The sequence below is a fragment of the Vulpes vulpes genome, chromosome 6, assembly GCF_048418805.1.
Source record: "Vulpes vulpes isolate BD-2025 chromosome 6, VulVul3, whole genome shotgun sequence".
In the NCBI taxonomy this organism is placed as follows: Eukaryota; Metazoa; Chordata; class Mammalia; order Carnivora; family Canidae; genus Vulpes; species Vulpes vulpes.
The window spans coordinates 38,265,271-38,283,109 of NC_132785.1; the positions used below are offsets into that span (position 1 = coordinate 38,265,271).

The 17,839-nt window shown below is 33.7% G+C and overlaps 1 pseudogene; it reads left to right on the top strand.

The window, feature by feature from the left end:
• Positions 1-13,430: 13,430 nt before the first annotated feature.
• On the top strand, positions 13,431-13,834 carry LOC112923738 (mitochondrial intermembrane space import and assembly protein 40 pseudogene; annotated as a pseudogene).
• Positions 13,835-17,839: the final 4,005 nt, after the last annotated feature.

Below are 17,839 nucleotides of genomic sequence, written 5' to 3' on the forward strand. Positions count from 1 at the left end.
TTGGAATCAAAATCATGTGTTAGACTTATTTATCAATGTATATTAATTAGGAAAAATATTAATAAACTTTTTAAATAGTTAAGTTTAAACTCTTTGCTCAAAAAGGTATTCACATATGAAAGCCCTTGATTGTCCTTTTATGCCATAATTAAGTTTTCAGATTCTAGAGGAGAAAATAATATATGATGAATAATATAATAATCCAGTTTGCAAACAAAATAATCTGACAGTATATTTCTGTAGAAACACAATTGACTACGTTTAAAGTTGATTTCCTTCATGAAAAAAATTCAACAGTGCCAAGTATTTTAAAGCATTAAAGCATACCTCATTTTATAGTGCTTTTCAGATATTGAGTATTTTTTTATAAATTGAAAATTTGTGGCAACCCTGCATGGAACAAATCTGTGGGTGCCATTTTCCCACCAGCATTTACTTACTTCACATGCTGTGTCACAGTTGGTAATGCTCACAATGTAGAAAGTTCTACATTATTATTCTATTTGTTATATTGATTTGTGATTACTTATTATGACTTGCTGAAAGTTCAGATAATGCAAGTTAGCTTTTTTTGTCAATAAATTATTTTTTTAATTAAGGTATGTGCTTTGTATTTTTCAGACACAGTAAATATTGCACATTTTACATTTGTATGCACTGGAAAACCAGAAAATTCATTTGACTCCTTTTATTGTAGTATCTGTTTTATTGGAGTGGTCTGGTATGCCTGTTATGTGTTTGTTTTTTTAGTAAGTTTGAATACAGGAGATAATGCCAAATTTCCTACTAGTTTATAAAATCAGTAGCTGTGATACTTGGTTCATACACACAGGCCTTAAGATTTGTTCATGCTTTTTGCTCCAAGAGCAGATATATATACATATATATGTTACATATATACATATATGTATACATACTGCCACTGTGTTGACACTATTTAATAAAACATCATACAGGTAGTTGAAAATATTTGTGTTTTAATTGATAAAATTTTGTTGTGCTCGATATATATTAATGGAATGATTTTAGTAACATTAGAAACAAGCTGTAATGTTCTTATAGTGAAAAAGTGAAAGAAATGTGGTATGTGATAGTACTTTTATTATACATGTTTATTAAATTTGTCCAAATAAATAGAATTTAGAATTCATTATTTTATCTGGCTTCAAAGGTAATCAATTTCTAATTAAAATTGAGGTTTTGGTTTCTCTCTCTCTTTTTTTTTAATTTTATTATCTTCATTTCTTAAGGCCCTTAACATTTCTGTTATTGAAAATGAGAGAAATAGTGCCATATATTGCATGGTAATACTTAGTTCCTTTTTTAAACCAATGTACATGTAATGCACTGACTGAAAATTTCTACCTCTACAGTAGTTAATTAGAAAACGCTTTTGAAGAAATCCATTTATTTTCTCCTTACCATTTGCCTAAAGACAAAGAAATTTCCACATAGATCAAAGGAATGATTGTAGCTATTCACTTGTCGGTGAGTTATGATAGTCTTTACAGGCAGCTGGCATAAACACTCAGTTTTTCCACAGTCACTGTCACTGAATGCTTCACATACTAGGCCTCAAGTGATTTTTAAGATGATATACCTGTTAAACTGTAAATTATAGGATTGACCATTGTAGAACTTCTAAGAATGTACCCCACTTAAAAATGTTTGTATTATCATATAAAGATCTATTTTATTTTAACCATTAAAAGAGCCTATTTTAACACTATACCCAAGTATTTATAACACTGATAGTATTAGAGATCCAATTCCCATCATATTCTAATACTTAAGATTATTCAAACGGTCATTTCAAACATACAGTACTACCATAATTGCAATAAATTTGGTGGTAAATCCTAAGCATCCAATTTCCTGGAATATATATTCATGTAAAACATTCATGATCACACACATGGGTATAAATTTATAATGTTAATGTCAAAAATTATGAATTAGGAGAGTATATAGTTGCTTATTACATCATGATATATTCCTGGCTCTTGAACCATTCAGGAAATCTTGATATCCTATAAATATACATTAATTTATATATTAAATATAAGTAAATAGTTATTTTGTATACTTTATATAATCAATATTATTTTGTATGTGGTTATTTTCATACCATAACAAAATTAAATATAGTGAAAAACTCTGTACAAATACCCAATGTATGTAAATTTTAGACATTTATTTTCACATATTAGGTAGTGATATTTCATTACCATGGGCCAAAGACAGTGGATTTCTTACATGGCAACATTATTAAAAAGTCTTTCTTGCATCGTTTATAATTTTAAACCTCTAGAAAATATGTTTCTAAGTATGCTATGATAAACCACCCATTTTCATGAGAGGAATGGTATTTTATAAACATATGAAAAAAAACCACCTCATAGAAATGCAAGAAAATTTATAATCCCCTCTTGCCAAATTCAATATTTTATCCACAAACACTTCTGAATGAAATTGTTTTATAACCTTTCTATGATGGCTCTGGCTGCTCTTCTGATTTATGCAATTCAAAGTACATCATTTTTACGTAATTCAAAGTACACCATGTGAAAAAGACTCTAGAATGACTTCAGTTGTACTGGTCATTCCTGTTTGCCTTTTCCACAGATTAAGTATTTCATTTTTAACCCTTAGGAAGAATTCGCATTGGTCGCAAAGAAACTTATTACTTTATAACATACCTGCCCTAGTTTATGAGTAGCTAACAGAATAGTAGCTTGTGATTTTTTTCCTCCTATTCCCTACACCCCAATGATTTTACGTTACTTTGATGTTTCTCCAGTGGACATCACCTACTGCAGATGAGTGGTCAAAGCTGTTGCAACCAATTCCATAAAGAAAGGTCATCAGTGGTGATTCCAGATAGAAAAAAGAAAAAGAAGAAAGAGGAAGAAAAAAAGAAAAGAAAGAAAGAAAGAAAGAAAGAAAGAAAGAAAGAAAGAAAGAAAGAAGAAAGAAGGAAGAAAATGGAAAATACATGAATTTCATTTTTTTTCCTTCAATTTATTTTTTTAAAGATTTTATTTATTTTAGAGAGAGAGAGAGAGAGAGAGAACAAGCAGGGGTAGGGGGTGGTAGGAGCAGAGAGAGAGGGAGGAGCAGGCCTCCCACCAATCTGGGAGCCAAATGCAAGACTTGATCCTAGAACCCTGAGATTGTGACCTGAGCTGAATGCAGACACTTAACTGACTGGGTCACCCATATACCCCTCACATTAACTTCTTCTTCTTCTTTTTTTTTTTTTTTTTTAAGATTTTATTTGTTTATTCATGAGAGACACAGAAAGAGAAAGAGAGAGAGAGAGAGAGAGAAACAGAGACACAGGTAGAGGGAGAAGCAGGCTCCATGCAGGGAGCCCGACATGGGACTCGATCTTAGATCCCCAGGATTAGGCCCTGGGCTGAAAGTGGGCTAAACCGCTGAGCCACCTGGGCTGCCCTCACCTTAACTTCTTAATGTCATTTTACCATATACATCAACCACTGCCTTTTCCCAACTGTACAAAAACACCAGGCCTTGAAGTCTTTTTTCTCCCTAAGCATTTTTCCGAAATGTTTGTGTTTTTATTGTGGCTGTCATTGATTGGTTATTTGGTTTGTTGTTCCTGGAATCAGTGTTTACTTCTTTTATGATTTATCTCTGGTCGATAAAACTACGGAGCCACAAACCTATCCTAATTCATGATCTTGGCAGATACTCTCTGGCAATGCTAACATGGGTTATTTAAAACATCTACTGTGGGATTCTGCTTGAATAGCTGGTTCAGTAAATTCCTGTGCAGTATAAATCCAGTTGTTCATTGACTTTCCAACTGCCAATTAATGGGAAGCATTTTCATGGCCACTAATTCAGTGACTGTCCGTGTATCTGCTTTTCAACCCTCAAAATACATTTTTTTCTATTTATTTACTGCATTTTCTCCCCCCACCAAGTTTATACATTCAAATAGTCATTTTAATGGAGTTTGGGATAACATGATATAATGAGTATATTTAATCTATCATCTTTTATCAGAAGTCAGCAGTATATTTTATGCATAGGGAGGGAAACAACTATTTTTCGGGAAGTATTATAAGAGAAAATTTATTTTATCTTATAAATGATGTGAATGCATAACGTAAAGCCAGGAATGGAAATCCAACATGCAATAAATATTTTTAAATTAAAGGCAACAGGAGGGTTTAAAAATGTGGTGGTATTTACTGAGGTGAGCTTGCTTTTTATGACTCCACTGAATGTTCCATGCTTATTAATATTTTAATCATGTAGTTCTTATTTAGTTTGCACTAGGATTGATTTCTTATTCAAGCTGTCAGAGTACACAATATCTATTCACACCTTGTTATGAATCTGTCAAATTAACACTTTTTAAATGGAGTACAGGGTACAGGTTGGTGAGCTGAGATTCATTAAGAGAGCACAAGGGAACTTGAATAGAGAAGTTTATCACTCACTTCCTGAAGGAAGTACCTGGCATGTCTCAGAGGGCCATACAAGGTTAGGGCAGAGTGCAGGCAACGCAGAGGCAGGACCTAGGGTACATGCCTTTTAGGGTATGTGAGTTTGCAGTTAATGAGATATGACCAGGCTGGAAAGTTCAAACCTAAAGAGCAGGTTTTGATAAGCTCCTCTGGAGTGTTATCTAGAGTGTGCAAAAGAGGAAGGGATTGAGGGTCAAGGGAGACTGCTGACTGCACGGACAGTTGGGAAAATCTTATCAAGAATTTACTTTTCCTTGTTACTGTGGGTTGCTGTCCAGAGGAGCTTGTGTGGAAGGGCTAGTCTAAATTTAAGGTCCCTACAGGCCAGTACGTCAAACAAAATGGACACTGAGGCAGCATTACTGTGGAGTAATTTAGCTAAATACTGCATTCACCTTTATCTAGAAGAAACAGTGACTGCTACTTTTGTCTAAGGCAGGCCCAGGAATTGTTAGCCTCTGTGAACCTACGGGATGAAAGTTGGTTCCCACTTATTTCAGTCATTTCTTGATGAGATATATTAAAATTATATAATTCTTATAAAAGTCAACTTCCAATTTCAACTAACAATTTATTACATTGCATCGTATAATAAAGAGTTCGTGTATGTACAATCAGCTTTTTGGTTTGCAACTTATAAAAGACAATAGCTTATGTGAAAGAATTTTTAGATCAATTTAAAACTGTTTAAAAGAGCACTTTCCCCAAAAAATAACACAATACAATTAAAACATCTTTGTAGAGAATTTCTGATATTAGAGTTTACTATATTTCCTTATTTTTTTTTTCAGAATTTAAAAATACTTATAGTTACTTGCGATTATCCCTTCTTTCAAATTAGGTCAGTGATGGAAGGAAGAAAGACAACTTCCATCCCCAACAAAAAAATACAATTATAATGGGGTCAGTTGAAAAGTTAGTAAGAGATGTCCCAGTTTCTTGACTAAATAAATTGGTTCTTTATACAATAGTACAATTTTCCTTAGAGGATTCATCAGCAAAGAAAGATAGCTCTCCTTTTTGGGATTTCTGTTTGCCATTTGTAAAGTCATATTTCCTATCAACCAGCAAGATTTTCTAATAGTAATTGTTTTGTCCCTCAAAAATAGGAACTTTCTGATACTATGTGACAACACATAGCCACAGGGCTATTGTAGCAGATTGAAGCCATTTCTATTCAAGTACAAGTATACCCCATTATTCAATGAAAAATAAACTTTATATCCAAATGGAAAAACTCTCTTAAAATAGTTTGTTGCTTCATATATTTTTGTTTTCATTAACATGATTGCATCATCTTATTCTGTCTTGAATTTCATATTTCAGAAATAATTCATGAATATTTGTGTTAAGATAATTTAACGTTAAAATATTTTTCTTCTTAGTGACAACACAAAAATACTTAATTTGTTTAACTAAAATTATAAAAAATGAGTTCCTAGTAAAATAATAAACACATTAAACTCGATCTACTTCAACACCACCATTGAGACACAAGCTCTATAGATTTGTCTGATAGTAGATTAAATTATTTTTCTTCATAAGAATCTACTTATGTGAATGTATAAAAGAATTAATTCTCTGAGAAAATCTTTAATAAAATTTGGCATAATATTTTGACATTTTTTAAAATTTTATTTTATTTTTAAGATTTTGTTTATTTGAGAGAGAGATGGAGAGGGAGCAGAAGTAGGGTGGAGAGACAGAGAGAAGGAGAAGCAGACTTCTCACTGAGCAGGGAGCCCAATGCCTTGATCCCAGGACCCTGAGATCATGACCTGGGCTGAAGGCAGACGTTCAAATGACTGAGCCACCCAGGAGCTCTCATTTTCGTGTTTTTTAAGGCAGATATTTTTCTTGACTAGGTCCCATTTTTATAACAACAAGAAATCTAAGGAGAAATTAAATAATAAGATATATGCATTAAAATAAGAATGCCATGGCATAAATGGAAGGAAATGCATCCTCCCCATTTTACAAAATGCACCATATGTAGCTCTCAAAAAATTATATCTATGAGAAATCATACTCTGCAGTGACAGAATAAGCAATAGCGATGATGAATTGAATTATTTGAACAATATGTTCATTGAAGTGACCAGAAATTTTCATGAAAAGATGAGACATCCCATGAGAACCAAAAGTTGTAAAAGGGTGGTGTTCAAGGGAATAGATGCAAGAAAATGTAAGAAAATAATCAATAACCATTATAGTACCACTCTGTTTTAAACTCTGGCCTAGGTGACTGAGGTGTTTACAAATCTATACATCTATATCTGTATCTGTTTCTGCATCTGTATCTTTCATCTGGTCATCTTGAACATCAGTTCCATGATGCATCTTTCTATTATTTTATTTTTTTTAAGATTTATTTATTTATTTGAGAGAGAGAGAAAGAGAGAGCACAAGCAGGATGGGCAGAGAGAGAGAGGGAAAGAGAATCTCAACTGGACTTGTGATGAGCATGGAGCTTGATGTAGGACTAGCTCCTACCATCATGAGATCACGACTATGAGATGACAATCTGATCTGAACCCAAAATTTGGCCACCTAACCAGCTGCAGCAGTCAGGCACCCCTCTACCATTTTAAAGATGAAGAAATTAAAGCATAGAAACTTTAAGTGACTGATTCAAGGTTGCCAAATTAGTAATTTCAATGCTAGAGTTAGAATTGATGGTTTCTAGTCTGATTCTAAAACCAGCGCTTGCTCTCTACAGAAACTTAGGTTTTCTCAGTGATGCTTCTGGTGCTACTGGTGATAAAGAAATATCGAAGATGTGAACAAGTTAGTTGGAGTAGAGGGCATCATGTAAAGTAAATTAAATTATTTTTCAAAAATCCTAAATCCTTCATAGCCAAACCAAGATGGAGAGAATATTGCCCCTATTGCATTGACGTTCTATGTGATTAACCGTTGCATAATGGTTAGTAAAATCTATCTCCCCAACTCTGGATATTAAGCTTATTCATGTAATTGTATAGCTCCATAAGAGGTTAACAGTAGTTATGCCATCAGAAGCTTGAAATGTATTTGTTCAGTTGGTCCTGTGCTCTGGTAAATCTGCTGCTGTCATGTGAAGAAATGGTCCAGATAACTCATTGATTGAAGAAGGATGAGACACATGGAGCAGACATAAACTTTGGAGCCAAGCCAAGTTGAATCTAGCCTTTATTGATCAATCCCCAGCCAACTTTAGACAAATGAGAGAGAATAAATGGTTATTATTACAAATAGCTGAGTTTTAAAATGGTTTGTTATACAGAATTTTTGTGGAAATAGCAGACAGACACAGTCAACAGTAACATACTTCAACTATGCAATCTTCACCTTAATATTTGAATATATTAGAATTTAAAAAGTTCCTCAAAATAGGTTACTGCTCCTTAAAGAAATATAAAACTACTATTTTGTATTATCCCATATTTAAATTCATTGATATATAATTAAAATGCTAACTGTTCATCACATTTTTCATCACATATATTTCATTCTGATCTATATGCTTTTAAATGCTATTGGAACTAGGCTATATATAACTAACTCATAATCAGTCAAAACATCATATAGACATTTTAACAATCTGTCCAAATCTGCAATCACTAATCTACAAAAAAAAATGGAGATTTTTGTGAGTAGAGAGGTAAATTTGGCCTCATTACTTAACTAAAATGGTAGTTTAAAAAGAATGTGAGAGAACTGAAGTATGCAAAAGATTCCCATATTTATTAATCAAAAGGTGCATCATCATTAACATAAATGAGCACACAAAACCAAACAGAACCAAATTTGCATGTAACTATGTGACTAGACATCTATATGTTTAGTTATGTAAACAGAAACAGACATTTAAAGCATAAAAAATATTCACAAAGCTTTCTAGTCCTTCTTAAGTTCTGAAATATTTGTGTGTGTTTAATTGTAGCATAACACTTTATTATTTTTTATTTTTTAAAATATTTTATTTATTCATGAGAGACACACAGAGAGAGGCAGAAACATAGGCAGAGGGAGAAGGAGGCTTCTTGTGGGGAGCCTGATGTAGAACTCCATCCCAGGACCCCAGTATCACCACCTGAGCCAAAGGCAGACACTCAACCACTGAGCCACCCAGATGTCCCAGTAGCTAACACTTTAATAGCAAATTAACACTTATATTGAATGTGGAGTAAACAAAGGTTATATCTCAGAATAACCAACTATTACTATAATCAACTATTTACTAAAACAATCCAAAAATTTATTATTATCTCCTAGCTTATGATTAGTTAGCAAAAACATGTACAATTTCCTCTGGAATATGTTTATACCTGAAAATCAATCAAGTGTTTTCCTCTTAAATACATTTTATTAGTAACTATCCTTAGAAAAAGTTTATGCTTTCTCACAATTTGCCTGATATAGTCAATATTTTGCTTGATATTAATAAAGAATGCCTGAACACTGGTGGAAGCCACACTTTGGTTAAATAGACATTAAAGGATCTGGCATTCTTTGAACTAATGTATTTGTTAAGTTTATTTCCATTTTGTATTGACAGCATTTATATGGCTCTTCTTAATACCTAGGTTTTTTTTAATTACTTGCAAAAATTAGCTTATTTAATTAATGTCTTTCTAACAACATATAAGTAACAAAAGTAGAACTAATTCAGTGAATTCCAAAAACTGCACAAGACAAAATAATACCAGAAGCAACTCCAACTTTGGGCTCTGAGTTAGATCAGTCAACAACGTTTTTTAGGAAATCTCATGAAAGTAAATATTTTAGGCTTTATAGGCCACAAAGTTTCTGTGGCAGTTAAAGTCATATCTGCCAATATTGTGCTAAAACAGCCATAGACAACATTAAATAAGTGAGCATTGCTCCAATAAAACTTGCTTTACACAATGATGTAATAGACTGGGTTGAGCCAGTGGGTCATAATTCATTGTTCCCTAACTTAGTTGCTAAGCACAGGGTATGATTCTGGTAGTATGAAAGTATAAAGGAAACCAATAACACTTGGTGCCAAACACTCCAAACGTTGTTTCCTTGAGGCATTCTCCTTTTGGGGGGAAACTAAAAGCATTCCATGCTTATTAAATTAATTTTTTTTAAAAAAAGAAATGTCATAAAAGAAAAATCAAAATTGTACATGGTACAATAGCTGAATATATGGAGCCATATCATTCCATAATATGTAAAGCCAAAACAAGCTCTTTTTTTATTATTTGCAGTATATGAAAGGGACTTAAAGAAATGAAAGTTCATTTTGAAAAGAAGTAGTAGTTATATAAACATTAAATCATTTCCACAGATTGTATCTATGATTATAGACAATTATTTTGTCAGGATCTTTTCTGGACTTCAACAAAGTAGTTGATAAAAGTGAAAAAAATCACAATAAATCTTTTTCCAATCATGAATTTTGAAAATACAGTATTCAAAAACCCTAAAAGCAGGATAGTAACACTACTTTTACATATGAAAAGGATCACATTTAGTTCCCTACTGATGAGAAATTTATGACTTCTGGTATATTTGGCTAGCAGAGAGGAATTCAACAGCATGGTCCTGGTAGAAAGAATTAAATACATCAGTATACTTATTATGCCAAGCAAATGGAACAATTTACAGATTGGGAGCAGTGCAAAGTGTTGTCATTCTGGGCAAGAGCAACATCTATCATCTTATACAGAAATAGAACATTCTGTTCAGAGTGTTCCAGCCTTGGCTCTCAGTTCCTAAGATAAATCTCAACCCAGAACAAGTCAGTGATAGGATTACAGCAGAGAGCATAATAGAGGCTTGACAATGTGCAGTGATTAGTTAATTAACCTGAGTACTCAGGGACCAATCCATATGATAGAACATACAGAAAGCAAACTGGATATGCAAATGTTTCCTATATTTGAAATGATTAACATTATAATTAATAACCCTGGAAATTTGCATATTAAAACTGATAAATATACATGTTCCCTAAATATGGAATTTTGATTCTCAGTACTTCAGCTCAGGTTTTTTTTTTTTTTTTTTCAGCTCAGGTTATTAACAAAGAGTCATATAATCCGATTTCTTTGTGGAAAATGAAAAAAATAGATGGTTCACTTTACTCAGTAACTTATATATGACCAAGTAATAGATTCCCTTAGGCTTAAATGAAACTTCACTAATATAATTAACAAAGGCACTCTTGGATTGCTTTACAATTAATTGTTTACACATCTATGTCCCTTGAAAGAACTAGAGCTACTTGAAAATACAAATTTTATCAATTGGAATTTATATAACTAATACTATGGTTGGCATAGCATACATCCATTATTCAGTAAGTAATTGTAAAATTACTTTGATTGAACATAATTTTTGTTGTTTTGGAAATGATACAATGGTATATGTGGAAAACACATTTTCTACCCCTTCCTATTCCAAGTTAGTTGCAAAAAATATATGTCTTGGGATTTTTAGTTTAAAGTAGCAGTTGAGAAGCACTGTCTGCTGTAGCATTTTCTATGAAACCAGGTAAAAAACCAAAACTCATGAATCCTAGATATTCAGATATGTAAACAATGAAATTTCAAAACCAAAAGGGAATTTCTAATATCCATATGATAAAAGTTAAGTCAAAATATTCTAATCCAGGCTTTCTCTCAAGCCAAAAGTGTTTTTATTTAAAACATTAACTCACCTGGGGAAAAAGAATGTAGATTTGAGTAAATGGTTCACAGAAATGGATGCATGACCCACAAAATGCACAGGCAGACTACCCAATATACTAGTGTAAATATTAGAGAAAAAATTGTGTTGAATTTAATGTATATTTTTTTTTTGAATTTAATGTATATTTAATAAAAGAGTTCAGATGTTTTAGATGTTTCTTGTAAATACCAGAAACATCACCACTGTGTTAAGTGTAAGCATACACAGGATAAATGAGAAGAGTGACTTTTCATTCACTGTAGATCCTCAGATAATCAGTTTTGATGGTGGCATCTTTCAAAATGTGGTGCCAGCAGAGGACCCAAACAGACATTTTTCCAAATAAAACACAAATGGCCAATAGGTACATGAAAATAATGTTCACTAATCATCACTAATCATCACTAATCATCAGGAAAATGCAACTCAAAATCATAATGAGCTGTCACCTCACACATCTTAGATGGCTTTTATTAAAAGACAAAAAGATAAGTATTGAGGAGGATGGAGAGAAAAGGGAACCATTGTGTTCTGTAGGTCAGAATGCAAATTCAGACATGTGGAAAATAGTGTAGAGATTCCTCAAAATATTATTCAGGCATAAAAAGAAGAAAATCATGGGGCACTTGCATGGTGCAGTTAAGGGACTGATTCTTGGTTTTGACTCAAATGGCGATCTCTGAATCCTGAGATCGATTCCCCACCACCACCACCACCCTCTTTGGGTTCCACACTCTGTGCAGAGTCTGCTTCAGCTTCTCTCTCCCATCTCCCTCTATCCTTCCCCACCCCAAACTCTGTCTTTCAAATAAGAAATAAATAAATCTAGAAGAAGAACAAGAAGAAGAAGGAGGAGGAGGAGGAGGAGGAGGAGGAGAAGAAGGAGGGGAAGAGGAAGAAGAGAGGAAGAAAAAGGAGGAGACTCTGCCATTTGTGGTAATATGGATGAACCTTGAGGACATTAACAGTGAAATAAGTCAGACAAATATTGTATGATCTTACTAATATGTGGATCCTTAAAACACCAAATTCCTAGAAGGAGTAGATTGGTGATTCCTGGGGGTTGGGGATGTTGGAATCAGGGGATAATGGTCAAAGAGTACAAACTACCTTTTATAAGATGAGTAAGTTCTCATCTTATAAAAGATGGATTTAATATTCAGCATGGTCACTATTGTTAATAGCATGTTATATACTTGAAATCTTAAATACTTAAGTATACTTAATACTTAAAATCTAAAATACTTAAGATCTTAAATGTCCTCATCACACAGTCACAAAGTTATTATGTGAGATATTCAACGTATTGACATTAGTTTGGTGACCATTTCACTATCTATCTATCTATCTATCTATCTATCTATCTATCTATGTGTGTGTATCAAATTACCTTAAATAACATATTATGTGTCAGTTATATATCAATAAAGCTGAGGGTAAAAGCCACCAGAAGAATAGGATACAGAGGAAATGCATAATGTCATGATGTAATTTCAGTAATTTTTTTTAATTTCTAAATTTAATAGGTCATATAATGGCCTTAGTTTGCTCACAATCAAAACAGATATAGGTATGCAAATACATAAATAACTTAAAGTCACAATGTGTGCTAGAAAAGACATTGGCAGAAATCAAAGTGATTTTGTTGAATAACAGAAAGCAAAACATTTTTTTTTTTTTGCATTTTATGACCTTTTCTAAAGTTTTTTCATAGGCAATATAAAGATGTGAAATAAGTATAGGCCATAAGTAACAGACCAGAGTATGATTTCACCACTTACTATGTATGTATATAAATTTGTACATTGTGTGCTATATGACTTAATATCTTTTAGCCTATCATCACAAATTTGTGAAAAAAAGAAAAAAAAAACATTTTCTTGCTTCATTATGACACATTATTCAGGAAAAGTATCAAAAGACATGTACAGGTTCATTAAAATGGTAAGCACTATAAATATTAAAATATTTTATTGATGTTATTCATACTAAAAAATGCAAGGCAGATATATCAAGATCACACAGGTTAGTGACAGTGCAAGTTATGACTCAAAAATCCTGGAAATACTCCAGGTCTAGAGGAAAAGTGAAAGTTATTTGGGCAGAAAAAAAAAAAAAACAAAAATATGTGAGATAAATTAAGCTGTTAGAATAATAGTAAGTATTAGGCAGAGGCAGGCACGTGGTGGGTATGCCTGGAGGGGTCAGGTTCCTATGGGCCTAGTAGTTGCCAGCCCTGCTGCAGCCATGGCCTACTGTCAGAAGGAAGGGAAAGAGCACATTCTGTCACTTACAATAACCATGAAACTCCAAGCGGTGTAGAGTCAGTAGCTGATAATCCCAAGGATCAGCATGAAGAGCATGAATTGGTCCTGCCAAATGGAGACATTAACTGGAACTGCCTGTGCCTTGGGGGAATGGTCAGTGGCCCCTGCGGGGGAATAGTTTAAGTGAATCTTTTCCTGCTTCCACTATAGCACAGGAGATGTCAAGCTATCAGACTGTGTAGAGCAGTTCTGAGCCAGGCAGAAATGCTTGCAGAAATGCCCCAACCTCTATCTTCAGAAGGAGGAAGCCAACAAACAGAACATTTAGAAGAGTCAGCTCCCATTGAGGCCCCTGCAACTAAAGAAGAGGAAATGTCAAGCTAATGAAGACCACCGGGCACTGACCTCCAGTCCTTCTGGTTCACAGTGATATGAGCCTTTTGTAAAATGCCTTTTGGTCATTCTCTGATAAAGTTTCTTTCCCGTATTGTTCTGTGCACCATAATGTATAAAGTAACTTCTTTTGATGATCAGAGGTCTTGGTCCTTTGACATATACACTGGAAAAAATGAATGTTTGTCTTATATAAACCTGTCAGCAAATGTAGGTGTCACTTTTGAATTCTCTGCTCAGATTACTCTGAACTTTTAAATAATGTGTTGACTATGCTCCACAACCAAAAATTTAAATTATCTGGGAGTGTCTTGTTAGTGAGCTGATTTATTTTGATTGATTATACCCCTCTTAGTAGATTTTATACCCCTTTGGGAAATGGAATAGAAACAAAAACATCTTCTTTTAAAAATGCTGGAATGGGGCCATTCTTAACACAAGAGTGTGTGTGTGTGAGTATATGTATACGGGGGTGGGGGTGGGATGGGTATTTGATACATTTTGATCCTAGGTTTAGAACTATTCAATAGAACAAAATGCAGTTGAAAAAATTTTAAGTATGTTGAATGTCATCTCAGCCATGCATTTTCTATGCATTGGTTTTCACTATTTTCAAACATTTGTAATCAGAGTATTTGAGACTTTTATTGATATCAACTAAAATAAATGAAACACACTTTTCTCTTGATCAATGTTGATAGGTTAAAAGTACAAATATGATAGTTTGGTTCCTGAAAATATGAAGGGTAGATTTTTGTTTTTGTTAGGCTATGTAAGAGCAAAAAGAGCTGCTGGCAGCTTCTGTACTATGGTTTCAGATGGTCATTGAACATCCTTTCACTTAATATATTCTCATTGCTTCTGGCCCAGTTCTGTCATTGACTTGAAAGACTTTTCATATAAATGACACTAATGCTCTTTCACACTGAGCGCTGGCAGCTCACATAGGAATATCATCTCGGAAGTTCTTTTTTTTTTTATCAAGTTTGATTTGTTTTATATGAGAATTGCAAGTGAGTTCACTATGAGTTATTCTTAAAGCCTGAGAGGAATGAATCAAATTAATCACTGTTGGAATAAAAAATAATAAAAAATAGAAATGTATTTTGAAATATTTATATTTTATTTTATAAGTAAATTTTAATATAAAATTATGAAGTGACTATTTAATCAACATTATATTGTGCTTTTGAATGAATAAACCACACACACATGCACACACACAAAATGCATACATCTAATAACAGAAAGAAGTACAAAATATTTTTTTAGAAATACAAAATATTATACAATTGCATAGTAAAAATTCCTATGACATAGTAATATACCCCTCTCCCCAGAGGTAGGAATGTTAATGGTTCTTGTTGATCCTTTGGAAATATTAGTATAGCATTCCCCAGAAGGATTTGAATGTGTTTCTCCCTGTCTTTAATAGAATACTGTTACTAGCCACAGTATTTTAAACAGTGTGCTTTTTATTTAAAAAAACAAAAGCAATTCTAACACTTAAAGAATTGGTGTCCTGGGCTGTCAACCCATTAGGTTACACCATGAATCCATTATAAGGTGTCCCACAAGGCTTTAGTTGACAGCTGTGATTTAAGCATTAAATCAGATGCAAATATTATTTAAGCACTTGTTTTGTCTGTAAAATTGGAAAAATAGTATAGAAGTTAAAACACTTCTGGAAATCTCTGAAAAAAATGTCCGACTCAGCTGTAGTTCATTCTCAAATTCTACTTCTGTTGTAAAGTGCATTCTCAAGAAACTAAGGGCCAGGGGTGCCTGGTGGCTCAGCAGTTAAGTGTCTGCCTTTGGCTCAGGGTATGATCCTGGAGTTGTAGGATCAAGTCCCACATTGGGGTCCCTACATGGAGGCTGCTTCTGTCTCTGCCTCTCTCTTTCTTTGTCTGTCATGAATAAATAAATAAAATCTTAAAAAAATAAACTAAGGGCCAGCTATATTGTTTTAAAACCTTTATGAGTCAACATTACACAGATCATACCTTGAACGAACAGTCTTTTTCACTCTCACACCCATAGGAAAACATTCAAAATTGCACCTGGAGAACTAGTTGTACACCACAATCTTAATGAATAGTAGAAGGCACAACTTCCCTGGCCAACCATAATCCTCTCCATTCTACAAATTACTCAGAAATGTGTTATTTCCATTGTAATACCAGCCACATGTATGGCTTGCCGTTCTTTTGCTTATTACCCTCTTAAATGGTGACCATATCTTCTGCTCACTTCATTAATTCTGTCATGGTCACACTAAAAATTTTGTCATCAAATCATACCATCTATAATTATATACTTTGAAATAATTGACATTTTAAATATTTTATTTATTTATTCATGATAGACAGAGAAAGGCAGAGACACAGGCAGAGGGAGAAGCAGTCTTCATGCCAGGAGCCCAAAAGGGGACTCGATCTGGGACTCTAGGACCAAGCCCTGGGCCAAAGGCAGGTGCCAAACCGCTGAGCCACCCAGGGATCCCCCCGAAATATTTGACTTTTTAATACTATTTCTTTCAGGTCATCCTTTTAGAGTGCTTTATTAAATTGTACCTCTAGATCTCACCAGAATCATGATATATTCATGGATTCCAACATTTTTTTTCTGTTACTATTTTCATTTTCCTGTTTTTTTTTTCTCTCTCTCCAGACTAAAATCTGTGATTTCTAAGAACAATTACATAGCTGCAAATCATATAATTCCTTTGTTTTACTTTTTCCTTACTAACCAATGAAACTTTAACCTCTCGATAAATCCTACAATTTATTAGGTGATCATTGAAAGAAAACAATCACACATGTTATAATTTATTTTTTAAAAAGATTTATTTATTTATTTATGATAGACATAGAGAGAGAGAGGCAGAGACACAGGAGGAGGGAGAAGCAGGCTCCATGCCGGGAGCCCGTCGCGGGACTCGATTCCGGGACTCCAGGATCACGCCCTGGGCCAAACGCAGGCGCTAAACCGCTGAGCCACCCAGGGATCCCCAAACATGTTATAGTTTAAATTCTTAATTTCACACTTCAGTTTGGACTTGATATTTTCTTAAAATATTTTTTTTCCCCTCAAAGTCGGTAGGAGACCATTCTCCATGGATGTTTTTGCATCTCTTCCATGGTCTGGGATTTGGGCATAAGAAGAACTGATAGACTTGGCAAAAAAAAAAAAAAAAAAAATAGATTGTGTAGTGAATGTGCCCTGGAAACTAGAGGTTGAGTAATTCTTAGAAATGATTTACAGATTTATCTCCCCAGGAGCCAGTTACAGTTCAGTGAAGTGAAGCTAGAGACATTTTTCTTTCCTACTATGCATCCTCCCCCAACAGAGATACATTTATACTCCAAAGTGAAGGTGCTAATGAATGTTAGTAACTTATTCTATTGTATACTGTGGATAAATGGTATTCCATTGCCTACTGGTGGAAAACACACACACACACACACACACACACTTCATACCTAATCTGATGAGATAAACTAATAACCAGATTCCTAACTTTAGGGTCTGTTACCAAATATTGATACTAAGTATAGTCTCAGTGAGGTTCTAGCTGGAAAAATGTTTCACTGAAAGTGTTTTAAGTAGTAATAGAATTAGAGAATCTTAAGCAATCATTGTAAGGGCTATATGAGTGAAAGGTAGAAATCTAGGTGTTTAGAAATGCCTACATTTTGTTTAGGAACCTACAACTAACATCTAACCTACCTACAGCAATGAAACAAATTTGCAGGAACTCAACCAGGAACTAAAAGTTTTATCTTGCTTAGTGCCCATGCATTTTCCTATAACTGCATCTGGAAAATAATGTCTTCTCCTCTATCTTTCAAATTTTGCACATATCTCAATCTAGCCTGAAGACCTGCTTTCAAGGAATACCAGGATACATAGTTCTAAGCCATCTCGTGGTCTTGCATGAGTGTGTGTAAGATGAATGGAGCCGAACCATCCAGGTCACGCTGTTTACAAACA